We start from the raw sequence: 21,730 nt of genomic DNA, 5'->3' as shown, positions 1-21,730 counted from the left end.
TGGCGGGGAGGGAAATATCTATATATACATTTTTTTTTTCTTTTTTATCACTAAAGAGGTCAGCACTGCTGTGTTAATGTACACGAGAATACGGCCACTGTCGTGATAACACGTGTTCACACACACACGGACGCACACGCACACACACGCACGCGCACACACGCACGGACCCACACAAATTGGACAAAACAATAGTGTGTGCAAACACCACACATGAATTTAAGAACAAACTAGATGTTTCGAGGTACAAAGACGGGTCATTACGAACATAGCTTCCCTTTCCATATAATACAACTATGTAAATACAACTAGGTGGGTAAATGCATACACACGAACACACACACACGCACGCACACACACACATACGCACGCACACACACACACACACACGCAAGCACGCACACACACACACACACACACACACACACACACACACACACACACACACACACACGTGATCCAAAGACCAAAGACCAAGTGAATACACACACACACACACACACACACACACACACACACACACACACACACACACACACACACACACACACACACACACACACACACACACACACACACACACACACACACACATATACACACAAACACACGCACGCACACATACACACACACACACACACGCATGCACACACACAAACACATACACACACAAACACACGCACGCACACACACGCACGTACACGCACGCACACAAACACAAACACACGCACATACACACACACACACACACACACACACACACACACACACACACACACACACACACACACACACACACACACATACACACACACACACACACACACACACACGTGGTGAAACAATGTAGGTCGAAATTGTATCTCCGTTACTTTCTTTTTTCAATTTTTTTTTATTGTTCTTAAAAATGGAAACTCCTAAATCCAAAGACGCAACTAAAAGAAGCCTGGAAGAAACAAAAATCGAAACTCCACTAGGAGTAGTGAGAAAAAATCATGCTTCGCTTCAACACCATGAGAATACCAAAGATTAGACGTAAGTAGATCTTCCGGGTTTGAAATAGAAGGAAATAGATTACTGAGAGTAGAGATGGATAGAGAACCCAGGTACAGGAACATAATGAGGAGTAGAGATCTAAGTGATATCGTAGATGAACTATTAGAACTTAAAAGCGAATATAAGATAATGTACCAGGAAGTATCAAACCTAAGGAAAGCCAACGAAGAAAACAATAGGGAGATAGACGAGTTGAAAAAGGAATTAAAACAGCTTAAGGGTGATAATGAGAGGTTGAAAAGTGAGGATAATAGTAGGAACGAGGCTCTGAAACGAGAAATTAAAAGTCAAATGAAAGAAGTGACTGAAAAGGTGGAAGAAAAAATTAAGAAGAATGACCTACAGGAAATAAAAAAACAGTGGAAAATTGAGCAGGAAAGTCAGGAAATATCCCTAAAGAAAATAATGGAACAACAAGTAAAAGATAACACAAAAGAAACTGTAATTCAGGTTATTAAAGAGAAAAGTAACCTAGTTAGGGACACAGTGGATAGAAAAAGGTGTATAGTAGTCTATGGCATTAAAGAAAAGCACAATGTACCAAGATATCAGAGGGAAAAGGAAGAAAAAGAGATTGCCAAAGAAATACTAAAGGAGTTACAAACAGATGAGTTAGGCTGGGACCGAGAAATCGAGGAAACTCATAGAATGGGCAGGTACTCTAAAGATAAGCGGTATAGACCATTAAAAGTAAAACTTAGATCGCAATCAAGTGTAGAAGAAATTTTAACTAGAACAATGAGATTAGCAAGCAGTGAACAGTACAAAAATATATGGATAAAAAAAGAAATGAGTGAGGAAGAAAAAGAGAAAGAAAAGGAACTTAGGAATGAGGCAAATGGAAAGGAATGAGAATAGAACTGAAAAAGAAAAGGAGGATTTTTTTTTGGAGAGTGATGGACATGAGGCTGAGGAAAAAGTACATAGTCATAGGGAAAATGGAAACAAAGAGGACAGAAGGGGAGGAGGAGAAAGGAAACTAAAAATAGCTTACACAAATATAGACGGAATAATCTCAGGAATAAACGAATTAAACGATTATCTAGTATTAGAAAAACCAGACATAATGGGAATTGTAGAAACCAAATTAAAGTTCATACTAACACCCCACACTGTGGGACAAGGTGAATATAACTGTTGGACAAAGAATAGAAAGAACAAACAGGGCGGAGTTCTAATTTTGGCCAAGAGAGATTTAACTGTAACAAAAATAACTGAAGGAAAAAATAATGTAGAATCAATTATAGTACAAGTCGAAGGTAAAAAAATGAAGAAAAGAAAATTTGCAGTGGTATATGTACCTCCTAAAACACAAGCCTGGACAGAAAGGGATCACGCCGAGTTACTAGATGATACAAAAGAAGAACTAATTGAAACACTGAAGGATGGAGGAAATACAGTAATTATAGGTGACTTCAATTCAAAAAAAATATGCTGGGAAGATATGACAGTGAAAGGGGGAGAGAAACACTGGGGCAATGTACTCCTTGACTTGACCATTGAATACACAATGACCCAGTGGATTAGAGAAAATACTAGATATAGAGGAAATGAAGAACCCTCAAAATTGGAGTTAATACTTACGACAGAACCTGAGATAATCGGAAATATTATTTACAAAACTCCGATAGGAAAAAGTGACCACGTACTAATAGAAATGGAATTGAAAGAACAAACAGACCAAAGCAAAAATGATAAACATAGAATAGGAAGACCTATGTATAACAAAACAAACTTTGAGAAACTTAAAATATTCTTTCGCAATGCAAACTGGGAAAAATTCCAAAACGAAGATACAGGGATAGAAGAAAAATGGAACATACTAAAATAAATTTATAATGAACGAGTGAACAAATTTGTACTACGACAAAAAATGGAAAAGGCATACATAAAGAACTGGTACAACAAAAGATGTAGTGAAGCAAAGGAAAAAAGAGACAAAGCTTGGAAAAAATGGAAAAGAGATAAGAAACAAAGCAAATGGCAAACATACATCAAACTAAGAAACGAATATGTAAAAATACGCAGAGATGAAAAGAGAAATTATGAAAAAAAGATAATAGACAAATGTAAAGAAGAACCCAAACTATTTTACAAATATGTAAATGGAAAACTGAAAAACAAAAAGAAATAGAAAAACTGCGCCAAGATAAAAAGGAATTTACAGAAGAACTGGAAATGGCTGAAATAATGAACAACCACTTCAGATCAGTATTCACAATAGAAAACTCGCCTAACAGTGAAGTTAGAGAGAGAGAATTATCCCCAGCAATGAAAGAAATAAACGTAACACAAAAAGAAATCAGTGATCAAATTAAAACCCTGGATGTCAGAAAATCACATGGCCCAGACGGAATAGCAAACTGGATACTGAAAGAATGCATGGAAGAATTAACTGACAAAATATATGATATAATTAAATCCTCACTTAAAGAAGGAAAAGTACCATTGGACTGGAAAAAAGCAAACATTGTACCAATTTATAAGGGAGGTGATAAGGAAGATCCATCTAACTACAGACCGGTCTCACTAACAAGCACAATAGCAAAAATTTGTGAAAGAGTGATAAAAAAACAGATGGATTAAATGCCTGGAAGAAAAATCTATACTGAACCCAAATCAATTTGGATTTAGACAAGGGAGATCCTGTACAACAAATCTGATCTGCTTTTACTCAAGATTAGTAGACATAATACAAGAAAGAGATGGATGGGCAGACTGTGCTTTTCTGGACCTGCAAAAGGCATTCGATAAGGTACCTCATAAGAAACTAATAAATAAGATAGAGTCAAAAGGTGGCATCAGAGGAAAATTATTGGAATGGATGAAAGACTTCCTGATTGGGAGGAAAATGAGAGTTGTAATTAGAGAAAAATTCTCCAACTGGGAAGAAGTAAAAAGCGGTGTCCCGCAAGGATCAGTACTGGCCCCGATCATGTTCGCTGTATACATTAATGACATGAATGAAGGCGTGGAGTGCTATATAATTTTTTTTGCAGATGATGCAAAATTACTTAAGAAGGTAAAAACGGAAGAGGACTGCAACTCATTGCAACAAGATCTGGACACAATATGGAATTGGACTCAAAAGTGGGAAGTAAAATTCAATATTAAGAAATGCAGTATAATGGAATTTGGAAAGAGTAGAAACAGAATATCAAAAGATTACAGAATTGGGGAAGAAAAAATAAAACAAACAATGAAAAAGATCTTGGAGTAATGATTGGAAAGGACATGAAACCAGATAGGCATATAAATAAGATGTTCGGAGAAACCTAGAACTTATTGAGAGCAATCAAAGTGGCATTTACTTATATGGACGAAGAAATGATAAGGAAAATACTAACTACACTAATAAGACCAAAACTTGAGTACGCAGCATCACTTTGGACACCCAGTACCAAAAAGAATATTAAGAAACTAGAAAGATTACAAAGAGCCACAACCAAACTAGCACCGACACTCGCCGAACTAAAATATGAGCAACGACTATCCAAATTGAACCTACCAACTCTGGAGCAAAGAAGAGAAAGAGGAGATTTGCTAACTATTTACAGAATAATGAAAGGAATGGAAGTTTTAGACAGGAACGACCTATTAGTGTGGGAAAATGGTAAAACAAGAGGGCATGGAAAAAAATTGAAAAAGGATAGTTATAGAAAAAACTTGAAAAGGAACAGTTTCCCACACAGAGCGATAAATACATGGAACAAATTAGACAACAAAACAGTATGTGCTAACACTATACAAGATTTAAAGATAAAACTTGATGCGGAGAGATACAAAGACGGGTCACCACGAGCATAGCTCCCCTCCCGTATATTACAACTAGGTAAATACAACTAGGTAAATACACACGCACATACATGCACGCACGCACACACACACACGCACGCACACGCATCCACACACGCACACACACACACACGCACACAAACACACGCACACGCACACACGCACGCACACACACACACACAAACACACGCACGCACGCACGCACACACACACACACACACACACACACACACATACATGGAATTGCAAATTGGATTCTAAAAGAATGCAAAGAAGAGCTAACGGACAAAATACTCATCATAATAAATAGCTCACTCAAGGAAGGAAAGATACCTAATGACTGGAAAAATTCTAACATTGTACCAATATATAAAGGAGGAAACAAGGAAGAACCCACCAACTATAGCCCAGTATCACTAACAAGCACTATAGCCAAAATTTGTGAGAAAATCATCAAGAATAGATGGGTAAAACACCTGGAAGATAACATATTAAACCCAAGACAATTCGGGTTCAGACAAGGTAGATCATGCACCACAAACTTGATATGCTTCTACTCAAGACTAATAGACATAGTGCAAGAAAGAAATGGATGGGCTGATTGTGCATTCCTAGACTTGCAAAAAGCATTTGACAAAGTGCCACACAGAAAACTACTAAAAAAACTGGAACACATAGGAGGAATACGAGGGAACCAACTAAAATGGATGGAGGACTTCAGAGAAAAATATTCAGATTGGAAAGAGGTGATCAGTGGAGTACCGCAAGGATCTGTACTGGCTCCAATAATGTTTGCTATCTATATGAATGATATGGACGAGGGCGTGAACTGTTACATGAGCTTCTTTGCTGATGACGCCAAACTTTTAAGGAAAGTAGAAACTGATAAGGACTGTGAAGCACTGCAAGAAGATCTGAATAGGGTATGGAACTGGAGTCAGAAATGGGAAGTGGATTTTAATACTAAGAAGTGTAGCATAATGGAGTTTGGAAAAAGCAAAAACAGAATATCAAGAAAATATACAATTGGAACCAAGGAAGTTAAGAAAGTAGGATCCGAAAAAGACTTGGGAGTTATTATCACAAACGACTTGTCCTATGATACACAGATTAACAAAATTGTCGGGGAGACTTACAACTTGCTAAGATCAATAAAAGTGGCTTTTGCTTACCTGGACGAAGACATGATAAAAAAAATATTGGTTACATTGATAAGGCCTAGACTAGAGTATGCGGCGACATTGTGGTCCCCCAGTACCAAAAAGAACATAAAGAAAATAGAAAAAATCCAAAGAGCAGCTACAAAAATGGCACCTGCACTTGCAAACCTATCATACGAGGAGAGATTGGTTTAACTGGAGCTACCGACACTGGAGGAAAGAAGAGAGAGAGGAGACCTACTGACTATCTACAGAATCATGAAAGGCACAGAGATACTTGATAGAGAAGAATTACTAAACTGGGACAAGACAAACACAAGAGGACATGGAAGGAAATTAAGAAAACATAGCTATAGAAGAGAACTGAAGAAAAACAGTTTTCCACATAGAGTTTTAGACACTTGGAACAAACTGGATAATGAAATAGTAAGCGCAAAAACCATTCACGAGTTTAAAAGCAAACTAGACACTGATACAATGGCGGGACAACACGAGCATAGCTCCCCTTCCCGCAAAATACAACTAGGTAAATACATACACACACACACACACACACATACACACAAACACACGCACGCACACACCCACGCACGTACATACACACATACACATACGCGCGCGCGCACACACACACACACACACACACACACACACACACACACACACACACACACAAACACACGCACACACACGCACGCACGCACACACGCACGCACACGCATCCACACACACGTACACACACACACACAAACACACGCACGCACGCACACGCATACACACGCACGCACGCGCGCACGCACACACACATACACTGGCACACACACGCACGCACACACACACACACGCACGCACGCACCCACACGCACGCACGCACCCACACGCACGCACGCATGCACACGCACACACACACACACACACACGCACGCACGCACACACACACACACACACACACACACACACACACACACACACACACACACACACACACACACACACATACACGCAGAGTCCTATTATCCACAACGTCGATGACTGTTGCCTGCTCTATTACTATTCTCTCAAATTGTGAGAATGTCGGAGGTTACCCTTCCCAAGAGGGAAAGTAGCCGGTGTTAATAAAAACATATATACACGTATACAGGAGGATAGATTTATATGTAAAGTATGTGTATATCTCTGTGTTTGTGTTTGTCCTCAAATGTTTATCGTTAACAATTTTTCATGTTTGTAAATTTCCCTCCTTTGTGATACCCTATGTCTAACATTGTTTGGAAAAATAAAAAAGATTAATAGGCAAATGAATAAATAAATTAAATAAATAAATAAATAAATGAATAGGTGAATATTTGAATAGATATATGATAAATAATTACAGAAATACACAAGATACATAAAAAATAAAATATTAAAAAAATAACCGTAGATGGAAATGGACTTTTGGAAAAGAAACAGAAAAGAGAAATTAAAAGGAGAGAATAGCTACAATAAAAGTACAGAGGAAAATATGAAAGAAAACTATATATTTAGTAAACGCGAAATGTGAAGTTGCTGTTTTTCTATTGTGGCAACAAGACCTGAACTTGTTCCATTTGTCCGACTCGTGCTATGGTCAAGGACGCCGGAGGGAGGTGGAGGGAGAGAGGGAGGTGGATGTGGAGGGAGGGAAGTGGAAGAAGGGAGGGAGGTGGAGGTGGGTAGATGTCCGGGTAGACAAGCCATAATCACACGCATCCTATTATATGACAAAAAAATCTTCAGCAGTCACGAAACTGGAGCTGACTGAAATCGTCTTTTCAGAATTAATCATTTTTTCCCAGTAAGCCATCAAGATGTCTTCATTACTACAGGGTCATTCCATCACTGAGCAAGACTTGACACCAAATGAACAATAAATCAACGTTAGTTTTTTGTTTCTCGTCAAAAGGAGGGGGAAAGGGAGGGGGAGGTGGGAGGGGGAGGGGAAAATGATGACTATAATGATTCTTCCTCCAACGCACGGCTCAGCTGGAAGATCAACCTTGCAATCATCCCGAGATCGATTCCACTTGTGGGCGTTTCTGGATCAAGACCAATTCGTAGTTACCACATATTTGCTAAGAAGAAAAAGAGATTGAGAGAGAGAGAGAGAGAGAGAGAGAGAGAGAGAGAGAGAGAGAGAGAGAGAGAGAGAGAGAGAGAGAGAGAGAGAGAGAGACAGCGAGAGAGAGAGAGAGATGTACAGACCTTGCTACAAGCCACGACGGACTGCACGTGCCAACCCGTTCCCCCCCTCCCCCGCGACCATTGTGACCTTGAGAGTGCGAAACCTTTTTCGTCATGGACAGCTGACCGCGGCGAGACTGTCAACAGACATCCCCATAGGTGATGACCTCTTCTTCTGGGTCACGTGTGGCGACCTCAGCCACCCCCGTCGACCTCGCCTAACCTCATACACTTAAAAAAAAAAAAAAAAAAAAAAAAAAAAAAAAAAATATATATATATATATATATATATATATATATATATATATATATAATAATAAATAAATAAATAAATAAAAATAAAATAAAGTAAAATAAGATCGTCTGGTACTAACTAGAACAATATAATTAAACTAACAATCCGACTTGAAAGGGGATCTCATGTTTGACTCGTAAACTGAATAAAGACACAATTTAATAGCGTTGGTTTTAGTTTCTTGAAGGTCAGAAGATCAATGGAAGTAAAAAAAAAGGGGGGGGATTTTACGTCTTATGCATTTAGATAACTTCGTCTTTAAGGCCCAAAATCATGTATAAAGAGCAAGAAAACGGACCTTATTGAACATGGGAAGACCGAGGTGTGTTGAAATCCCATTTTCTTTTCAATCTGGGCAGTGAAACACAAAACATGAATATTATTTATCACTCACATACACATGTTTTTTTTTAAATCCTCCATTCCACTAAAGACTACTACTACTACTACTAATACTACTACTACTACTACTACTACTACCACTAATACTACTACTACTATTACTACTACTACTACTAATGATAATAAATGATAATGATAATAATAGTAATGATAACAATAATAATAATAATAATAATAATAATAATAATAATAATAATAATAATAATAACAATAATAATAATAATAATAATAATAAAAATAATAATAGTAATAATAATAATAATAATAATAAAAACGATTACTAACACCATCTGTTGACAAAAATTGAAACTACAAAACATAATTACCCCATTTATTTGTGTGGAAGCATCTGGTCTAAATAGTAATAAAAAGGAAACAAAAATGATAAATTTCAACATGAAAAAATCTGAGAAAATAGAGTATATAAAATTACTAAAGAAAATATAAATCCTAAGAAGAACGATAAATAAATAACAAATAACTGTCCAATAACTGACAATTGAAAAAATCAAGAATGATAAAGAAAATGGGGTAATGGAGTCGTAGGGAAGAATTGTAACATATTGCAAATAGGAGAAAAAAAAAGCATATCAGAAGAATTTAGAGTTGCCTGACATTCTATATGGAGCAACCGTGATGCATATGTGTGTGTGTTTGTGTGTGTGTGTGTGTGTGTGTGTGTGTGTGTGTGTGTGTGTGTGTGTGTGTGTGTGTGTGTGTGTGTGTGTGTGTGTGTGTGTGTGTGTGACAACATAAGCCTCACATCACAGCTGCGTCACTGCAGCTGATAGTTGATTAAATGTCAGATGGATATAAGGGGAGGGAGGGAGGGAGGGGGGTCGATTTTGTAACGGATGACACTGGTGGACTCGTACAGCCACAGCCATACCAACATACCAACAAATTCACATCCGCTTCTGACCATACATACCACCTTACCAAAACGGATAAAGTGAGGTACAGAGGCTGTATCGTCTCCCCAGGGATAGACCGGTCCTGCAAGGGTTAGGGGAGGATTAAGTTGGAGTTTGGAGGTGTGGGGTGGAGGGAGGGAGAGGGTGGGAGGGAGGGAGGAGGAGGTGTCATTGGAGGGGGTGGGGGAAACCTCCTAGGTACTAAAACTCAAGCAAATACGTGGAGGAACTTGTAAACACCCGGATATTCTCCGATACCTGAGATTTGATACACACATTTAGATATTTTTTTCTCTCTCTCTCTCGAAGTTCTTTTGGCAAGTTCTGTGAGGCGTAGGCGCAGATACAGATCTCAAATGGCATAGCGATGACAAGCACGATCCACTTCTTCTTATAGACTCTTTCTGCCGTTTCATTCTTGGTTATCTTCGTCATTACTCTTATCTGGTCAGCATTTCGTGGTATGTGGTTCATTGGTATATTCGATGTGGTTCTTCCACACATACTATTTCGTTTTAGGAATATATTTTTTTTTCCAAAAATCTTTATGCATGTGTTTAATGAATAAATTCCACCGTGTCGTTCCTAGATATAGCTTCATAACAACAACAACAACAACAACAACAACAACAACAACAACAACAACAACAATAGCAATGAAGACATAATTACAATGATAATGGTAATGACATTCAAGATATGATATAAAAAATGAAAAATAGAAGTCAAAATGTATTACACATGAATTACAATGAAGAATCATATTCAAAATGTATTACAAATGAATTACAATGAAGAATCATATATGGGTATATATATATATATATATATATATATATATATATATATAAATATATATGTATATATATATATATATAAATATATATGTATATATATTTAAATATATACATATATGTATATGTATATATATATACATACATACATAAATACATACATATATACATGTATGTATATATATATATACATATATATACATATATACATATATATATGTATACATATATATATATACACAACACTGAAAGGGTCCCAGTGATTAGAAATACATCTTAACACCCGCAACGCACTTTAATTCTAAGCCATCAGCATCGGGAAACCCAATGGGACTACATGCAGAAATTGAAATATGGTACTGCCGAGGACTCGAACTCAGCGATCATATGACAAGTGCCGTAGTAACTAGCCAACTAATTGATGGCGTAGTTGGATAGTTACTTCGGCACTTGTCATATGATCGCTGAATTCGAGTCCTCGGCAGTACTATATTTCAATTTCTGCATGTGGCCCCATTGGGTTTCCCGATGCTGATGGCTTAGAATTAAAGTGCGTTGCGGATGTAAAAAAAAAAAAAAAAAAAAAAAAAAAAAAAATATATATACATATACATATACATATATATACATATACATGTATATATACATATATACATATTTCTTTGCAGAAATCACCGGGAAATTGAAAAAACAGATACCGAACGTTTTCGTCTATTAAGACATTTTCAAAGGTACCAAAAACAAAAAAAAACAATACAGAAAGAAACAATATATACATAAGAAGACAGAAGATATTCGGAAAGGTCTCATGTTACATATCATCACACACAATTTTGTCAATTTTGTGTGTGATAATATGTAACATGGGACCTTTCCGAATATCCTCTGTCTTCTTATGTATATATTGTTTCTTTCTGTATTGTTTTTCTGTACCTTTGAAAATGTCTTAATAGACGAAAATGTTCGGTATCTGTTTTTTCAATTTCCCGGTGGTTTCTGCAAAAATAGTTCATTACGTGTGTTTTGTGATTTCTTTGCATATATATATATTATATATATATAATCATGAAAAAAAATATAGATTTAATATATCTAGACTTTGCAAAAGCTTTTGATACCGTCCCACACGAAAGACTACTTACTAAATTAGCTTTACACGGAATAAGTGGTGGCCTTAGTTTTACACGGAATAAGTGGTGGCCTATTAGGTTGGACTAGTAATTGGTTGAATGGTCGAAAACAGAGAGTTGTTTTAAATGGAAAAACTTCTAGATGGAAAAATGTTACAAGTGGAGTTCCTCAGGGTTCCGTTCTTGGGCCACTTCTATTCATAGTATATATAAATGTTATGTTTCTAGATTTGCTGATGACACAAAACCGTGCGGAGTGGCAAATGATCACTTAAACCAATTAGATATTCAAGAAGATTTAGATAAATTACAGCAATGGTCTGAAAAGTGGCTAATAAAATTCAACACAAGTAAATGCAAGGTAATGCACATAGGTAAAAATAACAGTAAGTACGATTACAATTTATTTGGAAATTCGTTAACAACAGTGGATAATGAAAAAGACCTCGGCGTAATTATCAGTAACGACCTCAAATCATCCAAGCAGTGTAAGCAAATAAGATTCTAGAACTGATTGCGCGATCTTTTGATTTCAAAAGTCCATCACTCACTAACAAGCTATTTCCGTGTGGTCACCGAATCTCATTAAAGACATTGACAGACTGGAAAAAGTACAACGGCGAGCCACAAAACTGATTCCAAATATCAAAAATAAATCATACGAAAATCGACTAAAACATATGAATCTGTTTTCCCTAAAAAAGCGTAGACTCAGAGGTGACTTGATACAGGTCTTTAAGATTTTAAAGGGAATTGACAACATCAAGAGTGACAAAATTTTCACATTGAATGAGAATCAGACAAGAAACAATGGTCTCAAACTATCCGGAAATAGATTCAATTTGGAAGTAGGTAGAAACAACTTTGCCAACCGTGTAGTTAATGAATGGAATAAACTTCCTGCACAGGTAGTGCAATGTAGTTCAGTTCGAAGCTTTAAGAATCATTTAGATAAACACCTAAGCAAGATGCTGTAATGATTATAATTTATGTTATATTATTTGTTTTTGTTTTGTTATCATTTGTCTGTCTGATTTTCATTTATCATTAATTATATGTCAATTTATTATTATTTACTATTTACCTGTTTGTTTATTATTTAACTATACCTATGCATTTATTTATGTATTTTATTTGTTATTTACATTATTCTAGTTTTTATTTATTATCTTATTATTATTATGATTTTTTTTCGCATCCGACCTAGATATGGACCAAAAGGTCTCCTGTCGGCATACTCCGCCTTTGTAATCCTTTGTAATATATCTATCTATATATATATATATATATATATATATATATATATATATATATATATAAATATATATATATATATACCTTATATATATATATATATATATATATATATACATATATATATATATATTGAAATATGTAAGACAGATGAGTGGATGGGTGGTGAGATAAACACAGGAAACCGTTTAGGGATTTATTCTGACGTTTCGTCCTTACCAGGACTTCTTCAGAGTACATGATGTGCTCTGAAGAAGTCCTGGTAAGGACGAAACGTTAGAATAAATCCCTAAACGGTTCCCTGTGTTTATCTCATCACCCATCCACTCATATATATATATATATATATGTATGTATATATATGTATATATATATATATATATATATATACATGTATATATTTACATATATAATTATATATATGTATATATATATATATATATATATGTATATATATATATCACTTAGACAAAATGTTGTAGCACATTTATAAATAATAATCACGAAGAACCCACAGTCGGAATAAAAGGAAACTTTAGAAGAATGTGTAGCTTCTATATTTCGGCTAATAGACATAGCCCTCTTCAGGAAAGTACAGATTACAAGAATTTGCAGAGACATAAGTACAATGAGATGTGTTCCCCTTCTACTCACATCTCATTGTATATATGTCTCTGCAAATTCTTGTAATCTGTACTTTCCTGAAGAGGGGTATAGCTATTAGTCGAAATATAGAAGCTACACATTCTTCTAATGTTTCCTTTTATTCCGACTGTGGATTCTTCGTGATTGATATATATATATATATATATATATATATATATATATATATATATATATATATATATATATATATATATATATATATATATATATATGGATGATAACGAGAGCTGCTTTCCGACATTTTTATTTATCTATTTATTTATCTATTTATCTCTTTTTTGAGAATGTCTCCTTGACCTTGAAGACGTCGAATTTGGGAAATAAGAGGAGGAGGAGGAGGAGGAGGAGGAGGAAGCTCGACCGGCCTGCGTGGAAGCGTCTACAGTGACCTTTTGCCCCGACCCATATGACCTCACCTCTGCGGTCACAACACCCGCTGAATGAAAACGCCTGGCGTTAGCCATAATAAAGTGGTTACTGTGCGCCGCTGTGCCAAATCCCTGGGGTTTAAAGATTCTTTTAAGCCTTCATTTAGGGGGATAGATGGGGAGGTGAGGGAGAGACGAAAGGGAGAAAGGAAGGGAAGGGAAGGGGAGGAGGGGGAGGAGGGGAGGAAAGGGGGGCATGTGGAGGTGGGAGGAAAGGAGGGAAAGGAGGGCAGAGGACGGGAGGGGAGAGGAGGGAAGATGATGAGGAAGTAGGAAGGGTAAAGGGAAGGGGGAAGGGGAGGAGAGGGTAGGGGACGGAAGGGGAAGGGATAAGAGGGGAAGGAAGAGGGAGCGTAAGGGGGGAGGAGGAAAGGAGAGGAAAGTGTCAGGGGGGAGGGAGTGGGGGAGAGTGACACAGAAGGGGAGGAAAAGAGAGAGAATGGGAGTGAACAAGAATGGGAAGGGGTGGGGGGACAAAAGCTATGGAAAGGGACGAGGGGAGGGGGGTGGAAGTGATCTTATGAACAATCCCCCCAAAAACCCCCAAGTATCGTTCATCTGAAGATTCCCCCCCCCCGCCATCCCACACCGCTTTGGGGGATTAGGTGGGGGTATTCTTCATATGATTAAGAAAATGGGGGGACGGGGGAGGGGAAGGGAGGGGTGTGTGGAAGGCAAGAGGGGGAAGGGGGAGAGGAGAAGGAGGGGGAGGAGTAGTACAGGGGTGAAATGTCAGCAGGACGCGGGGGAGATGGGGGGATGGGGGAGAGGTCAGTGACAGGCCTTTTATGGCCAAGGACTTGACCTGTTTTCGTCTTTCTATTTACTTTTGTTTTTACCTTTCCCTTCCACTCAGAGCTGTTCGTTGTTGAGCCGAGACATACCTAGAGAGAGAGAGAGAGAAAGAGAGAGAGAGAGAGAGAGAGAGAGAGAGAGAGAGAGAGAGAGAGAGAGAGAGAGAGAGAGAGAGAGAGAGAGAGAGAGAGAGAGAGAGAGAGAGAGAGAGAGAGAGAGAGAGAGAGAATAAGTGAGAGATTATTACAGGATGGGAATGGGTGAGAAAGTGAGAATGGTTGGAAGAATTCAATTCTCAAACTTGACAACGTTTTTTTTTTTTAATATGATTTCCTAATCCACAATTCTAGTTAACATCTAGATTTCCCCTAAACTCATTATTCCGACAATTTATTACCCGATCCTAATAAACTCTTCCTCAAGTTCAACTGAACAAAGCGACCTTTAGTCACTGGGGGGAAGGAGCGGGAAGGGGGGGGGAAGGGGGGGAAAGGGGGTGGGCGTGGCTTTCGCAATCCTCCTCCTCCTCTTCCTCCTCCTCCTCTTCCTCCTCCTCCAAGATCTTCAACCTTAACCTTAGATGTGTGACCTTTGGCTGACCTACGCCGGGCCAGAACGGTTGGAGGAGGAGGAGGAGGAGGAGGAGGAGGAGAGAGAGTGGGAGAGAGAGGAAGAGGAGGAGGAGGGAGGATGAAGGAGAGGAAAAAGAGGGGGAGGAGGTGAAGGAGGAGAGATGACCATGGAGAGAGGAAAAGGAGGATGAAGGAGAGAAAAAGGAGGAGGAGGTAAAGGAGGAGGGAAGATGGGCGAGAGGAAGAGGTGGAGGAAGAGGAGGGATGAGGAAGAAGAGGACAAGGAGAAGGAGGAGGAAGAGAAGGGGAGGAGAAGGAAGTGGACGAGAAGGAGGAGGAAGAAGAGGGAGGGGAGGAGGAGAGAAAACGAGGAAGAAGGGGAGGAAGAGTTGGAGGGAAAAAAGAGGAGGAGGAGTAGGCGAAACAGGAGAAGGAGGGGGGAGGGAGAAAAGAGGAGGAGGAGGAGGAGGAGGGAGATTAGGAGGAAGAGGGAGGAGGGAGATTAGAAGGTAAAGGAGGAGGAGGAGGGAGAGGGAGGAGGGAGAGGAGGAGGTAAAGGAGGAGGAGGAGGGAGAGGGAGGAGGGAGAGGAGGAGGTGAAGGAGGAGGAGGAGGGAGAGGGAGGAGGGAGAGGGAGGAGGGAGAGGAGGAGGTGAAGGAGAAGGAGGAGGAGGGGGTGAAGGAGGAGGAAGAGGGAGGAGGGAAAGGAGGATAAGTATGAGAAAGAAGAGTAACACGAAGAAGAAGAGGAGGGGGAGGAGGAGGAGAAAGAAGATTAACATGAAGAAGAAGAGGAGAAGACGAATAGAGAAGGAAATAGTGAATAGGAATAGATAAGAAAAAGAGGATACTGAGAGGGAAGAGAGAGAGAGAGAGAGAGAGAGAGAGAGAGAGAGAGAGAGAGAGAGAGAGAGAGAGAGAGAGAGAGAGAGAGAGAGAGAGAGAGAGAGAGAGAGAGAGAGAGAGAGAGAGAGAGAGAGAGAGTGAGAGAGAGAGAGAGAGAGAGAGAGAGAGAGAGAGAGAGAGAGAGAGAGAGAGAGGGAGAGAGAAGGAAATTTTACGCTAGAGGAGTCAACTTTATTGAAAAGTAAAGACAAGGGGAGGGGAGGGGAGGGGGAAGAGGGGGAAGGGGGCAAGGTGATGTTCGGGGGGAAGGGGGGAAGTTGATACACGGGGGGGGGAGCCTCGTGTGACGTCGTTCCGCTGTAGGACAACAACAAAGCAAGGGGGGAGGGGGAGGGGGAGGAAGGAGAGGGGGAAGGGGGAGAAAGGGGGGAGAGATGCTAAAGTTCATGTCCTCCACCTGAGAGAACAAAAACATGACCTGGGGACGATTTCTGAGGCAGAGTGACGTCATCTGGCCCCAGGGGACTCGTTTTCATCCTTGGTGATCCATTGCAGGATTTTCTGTCTATCCTTTTGGCGGACGATGCAGCCTCTCTGGCTCACCACTTGTCTATGGCACCTCTCTCTCTCTCTCTCTTAGGAATTTCTTAAATTTGGAACTTTCAAATATCCGAAACAAAATTAAAATTTCAGATATTTTCTAAAAGTATGCTATAGAGTGCTTCTGGTATTCGTAGTTTTCCAGATAGTGTGTGTGTGTGTGTGTGTGTGTGTGTGTGTGTGTGTGTGTGTGTGTGTGTGTGTGTGTGTGTGTGTGTGTGTGTGTGTGTGTGTGTATGTGTGTGTATGTGTATGCGCCGTTGTAGCACCATTGGGTGTATGTTAATATAAGCAATTTATCGTCCAGGTTGTTCTGGTCTGGACAAGATAGATTTAAAAAAATGTGAAGAATGCACCAAGGCATCACACCGACCTTCAAAAAAAAAAAAAAAAAAAAAAAAAAGAATCGCAAGGCTGCCTACAAATTAATCACAAAAAGCAAACAAACAAACAAATAAATAAACAAAACAAAGAGCTGCTTTTGTATTTAAAGCGTGGATATATTTAGTTGAAATTATACCACACAAAGAGATCTTTTTTTTTAATCAGAACCAAAGACAACGACCGTAAGGTACACACACGCGCGCGCACACACACACACGCACACACACACACACACACACACACACACACACACACACACACACACACACACACACACACACACACACACACACACACACAAACTGCTTGATAATGAGAATCAATTAGAGAACTGGATTCTAAATCTTGTGCATCTTGATTGGCCAAGAATTCCAAATTAAATGAACGAAAAAATTTCCTACCGTTTGAGAAAATAAAGTTGTAATAAATGAATAAATATATAAACAGAATGATATAAAGAGAATAAAGTATAAAACAAAGTTAAATAAGCAACCAAATAAATAGTTAAATGAATAATGTAATAAATGAATTAAATAAATAAAAAACATACATGAATAAAAATAGAATTAAAGATAAAATGAATAAACAAGTAAAGAAAAAGGAACAAAGAAAATTAAATTTTACAATAATGAGGCACACAGCTAACGACAACACTCAAATGCCCATCTTGCCCGGATCGATACTAAAACAAGAAAATTGTCGTATTTTGGAAAAAAATAAAAACATCCTTAACAGTCCCCCACAAGACAGAGAAATTACTGAGTAATTACAAATGGTTCAGTTGATACCAATAATTGTTGTCGTTATTTTCGAGAGGGTTTGGTTGGGAGCAACAGTTACTTTTTGCTAAATATATTCTAAAAGTTGTGACCATGTTTTGTATTATGATAAGGAACTTCCATGCAACGTTTCCAATAAATAAATAAATAAATAAATAGATAAATAAATGAATAAAATAAATGAATAAAGAATAGATAAATTAATAAATGAAATAAATAGTATAAATATATGAATAAGTAAATTAAATAAATATATAAAGAATAAATAAATTAATAAATTAAATAAATGAAAAATAAATAGATAATAAATAAATAGATAAACGAATAGAAAAATGAATAAATCAAGGAAGGAGAAAGATGAGAAGTATGAGGAGAAGGAGAGGAAGGAGAAGAAGAAGAAGAATGTGCAGTAGGAAAAAGAAGTAGAAAAGTAAGAAGAAAAGGAAGATAAAGTGGAAGAAGAAGAAGACGAGGACGACGAAGAGAATTAAGAAGAGAAAAAACAAAGGGAAAGAATAAGAGGAAAAGAAGAGAGAAAAAACATACGATATAAGGAATAAGAAGGAAATGGAAGAGGAAAGGAGGAGGAGGAGGAGGAGAAGGAGGAAGAGGCAGTCAAGTGAAAAAAAGTATATATATATATATATATGTGTGTGTGTGTGTGTGTGTGTGTATGTGTGTGTGTGTGTGTGTGTGTGTGTGTGTGTGTGTGTGTGTATGTGTGTGTGTGTGTGTGTGTCATGCACAGGTCATGGTAGTTCTGGGCTCTTTTGCATGACGAGAAACCTCAAAACACTCGTGAACTAACGGAGAAAACGATCAAACCAACTTTCCTGCTTGCTTCTGTTTCCAGGACTCTCGCTGTTGGACGCTGTTCCAGTCACATATAACTCACAAAGCTTCTTCATAGCAGTGCGTCCTAATAAAACGTCGAAAAACTTTATCTTATGACTGTGCATTTATTCGACCACCTCCCATCTCCCCCCACTCCCCCCCCCCAAAAAAAAGGGAGTTTACACGTCTGGATAAGTTTTTGTCCATCTGTCTCTTCGTCTATCTATATTCTGTCTACACTTGGTATTCTCCTTCTTCATTCAATATCTGTCTTGCATAAACAAACTTTATTACTTCTTCACCTATCTCATTTCTTATCGTTTATTCTCTCTCTCTCTCTCTCTCTCTCTCTCTCTCTCTCTCTCTCTCTCTCTCTCTCTCACTTTAATGGATCTACATGAGTTAATTGATGTGTTTGTGTAAAGAAAACAAATGTCGGACCTTGCAAAGGTGGAAGGAAAGTAAAGAGTTGCATGATGAAGAAACCATATATAGAAGAAGCAATACCAAAAAGTATGGCCAGATATAAAAAGGGGGTCAATATGTCTGAAAAACTCGAAATATAGATTTCTTAAAGTTCGGCTCCTCTCTCTCTCTTTCTCTCTCCTCGTACATTTTCTTAATCGCGACTTCGTTCGAATCGTTCGAAGATCCATGAAATCGGATATGGGCGCGTCTGAATGCATTGGAGACCAAGGAGGTTGTGATCGTCAAGTTCCCTTTTGGGGTATTCCTTTACGTCCTAAAAACACCTTCCAGGGCGCGTTTACGAACTCATATCAAATCCCCGAAGACAGGTTGTCTTTAGAGGCCGCCTGGTGGTCAAGTCATCCTTGACTTCACAGGCTTCTAGACTCAAGTCCAACCTTCACCTGTCCATGGCGCTTCCCCCCCCTCAACCCCCCCATCATCTGGGGGAAAAAAATAGGTCCCCTCTTAGGGGGGAGGAGGGTGAGAGGACTAGAGAGAAAAATAAACCGCTATTATAGTTCCAAACTTTGCGTGCGCCCCCGGGCAAGGTCGGTTGCTTACTCCCCACCCCCCTCTCTCTCTCTCTCTGTTTCTCTCTCTCTCTCTCTCTCTCTCTTTCACTCTCTCTCCCTCTCACGCCTCAATAATGAGGTGGTCCCATTTCTTTGTCTTTGACTTGTCCACCCGCCTCTAGTTTGTTTACATTTAGTGTTGGTGCGCGCATGCGTAGAAAGATAACGCGTGGGTTGGGTACATGTCCAGTGAGTCTGCAAAGGACAGTGCAAATCACATTGTAGTAACTCCGTTTTATGCAGTTAGTATTTAATGGACTTAAGGGACACCCTCTAAAGACCAGAGCCACGTATTATTCTTGTATGATCGGAGGCTGATCTCCATTGTTAAAAAAGAAAAAGTGCTGACAACTACACCTCCTTTCTAATACCTCTCTAACATCTCTCTCTCCAGTCCCACCTCTCTGGATCCCCGCTTCTTGGCTGGATAGAAGCGCTGGTTATTTCTGACGAAATACTAAAACGAAACAACATGGTAGCTCTTTATGGTGGTTTTCTCATTTATATATATATATTTTTTGACGCCAAATTATTTAACTGAAGTGAGGGGTCGGACATATGACCACAAATCGGATCCCGCTCCTTCGTTTCGATAACCGGCGATTATATCCTTGGGGGTATTATCACTCATGAGGTGGAGCCATGGCGGGGGTTAAGGAGATTTGAAGAGGGAAACAGAAACGAAGGATAGCAGAGGTCCAAAATGATCAGCATTTTTTCTTTTTGAGTTGTTGACACTAGTCTCCAATAAATTTTGACTTCCCATGGACCAGAAATGTCTTCAAGTTGTCTGAAAACCTTCTCGCTTTAAAAAAAAAATCAACGTGTTTGAAAAAGACTGCTTTCTTGCCGAGCAAATAACTTCTTTAAGAAATAAAATCACATGATCACAACCAGACCAAAGTCTCTAAACATTATTTGTGGTCATCGTGAGGTCAATTGATACTTCGAAACCCATTCTAACCCCATGTGGGTTCGTCCTATTCGGTTTAACCGTCTTCCCAGTGGCCCCAAACCGTCTCATCCTTGTTGTCAAGGCTTAGTGGCCTTCATCGTGGGCGAGCTGGATGGGACGGGGGCGTGGGTGGTGAGGGCGGTTGTTGGGCGTGGTTGTTGTCAACGTCTCTGAAGCAGGGGTACCGAGACCGGACCCCTGGAGGTCACTTCTCGATTTTGTATCACTGACAGGTTCAAAGTGGATTATAATTATAATATTCTATTTTTTTTTTTTTTTTTTTTTGTGGAGCTGGACTTTTGTGAGGATGACTATGATGGATCGTGGTGGTGATGGCGGAAGGGGTGGTGGAGGGGTTGGTGGAGGTGCGATTGAATTTTTTTTGGGGGGAGGGGGGCTTAGGAATGTTGGAGTGGGGGCGTCTCCACATGACGACCTCGGTCGTTCATGGCGACGATGGGCGTAGTCGTGAGGTCGTACAAGCCTCTGCACACGACTTCATAAACAAAGGACGACACGACGTCGTGTCACCTCTCGGACGACGACAAAGGGGGCAACGGACCTCTTGCGTCCTCCTGAAGGCACTGTCGACGAAGTCGCTACAGAGGAACATAAGGACATAAGAATGAAGGAAACTGCAGGAGACCATACGGCCTATAATAGGCAGTGCAATGGCCCTAGCCGCCTTTTATCCCTGCCTGTAAAGTTAACACATCTTTTCTTAAAACAACCAACTGTTTCAGCGTTCATTACATTACATAAGAGGCCCTAAGGTCTACACTAGGCAGTTCCATGTCCATTGCCAACTTTCAACTCTATCGATAAAG

General features: G+C 39.1%; 1 protein-coding gene across 3 annotated transcripts in view; it reads left to right on the top strand.

Annotated features, from left to right (window-relative positions):
* The window catches only part of LOC143026431 (uncharacterized), a 79,253-nt gene that overhangs the window by 42,665 nt on the left and 14,858 nt on the right, over positions 1-21,730 (top strand). The gene's annotated exons all lie outside the window — the stretch shown is intronic.

This window comes from Oratosquilla oratoria, chromosome 6 (assembly GCF_046742065.1).
Source record: "Oratosquilla oratoria isolate Oo_2021 chromosome 6, ASM4674206v1, whole genome shotgun sequence".
NCBI lineage: Eukaryota > Metazoa > Arthropoda > Malacostraca > Stomatopoda > Squillidae > Oratosquilla > Oratosquilla oratoria.
Note: the sequence above shows the minus strand (reverse complement) of the source record. Positions and strands in the feature narration are given on the sequence as shown.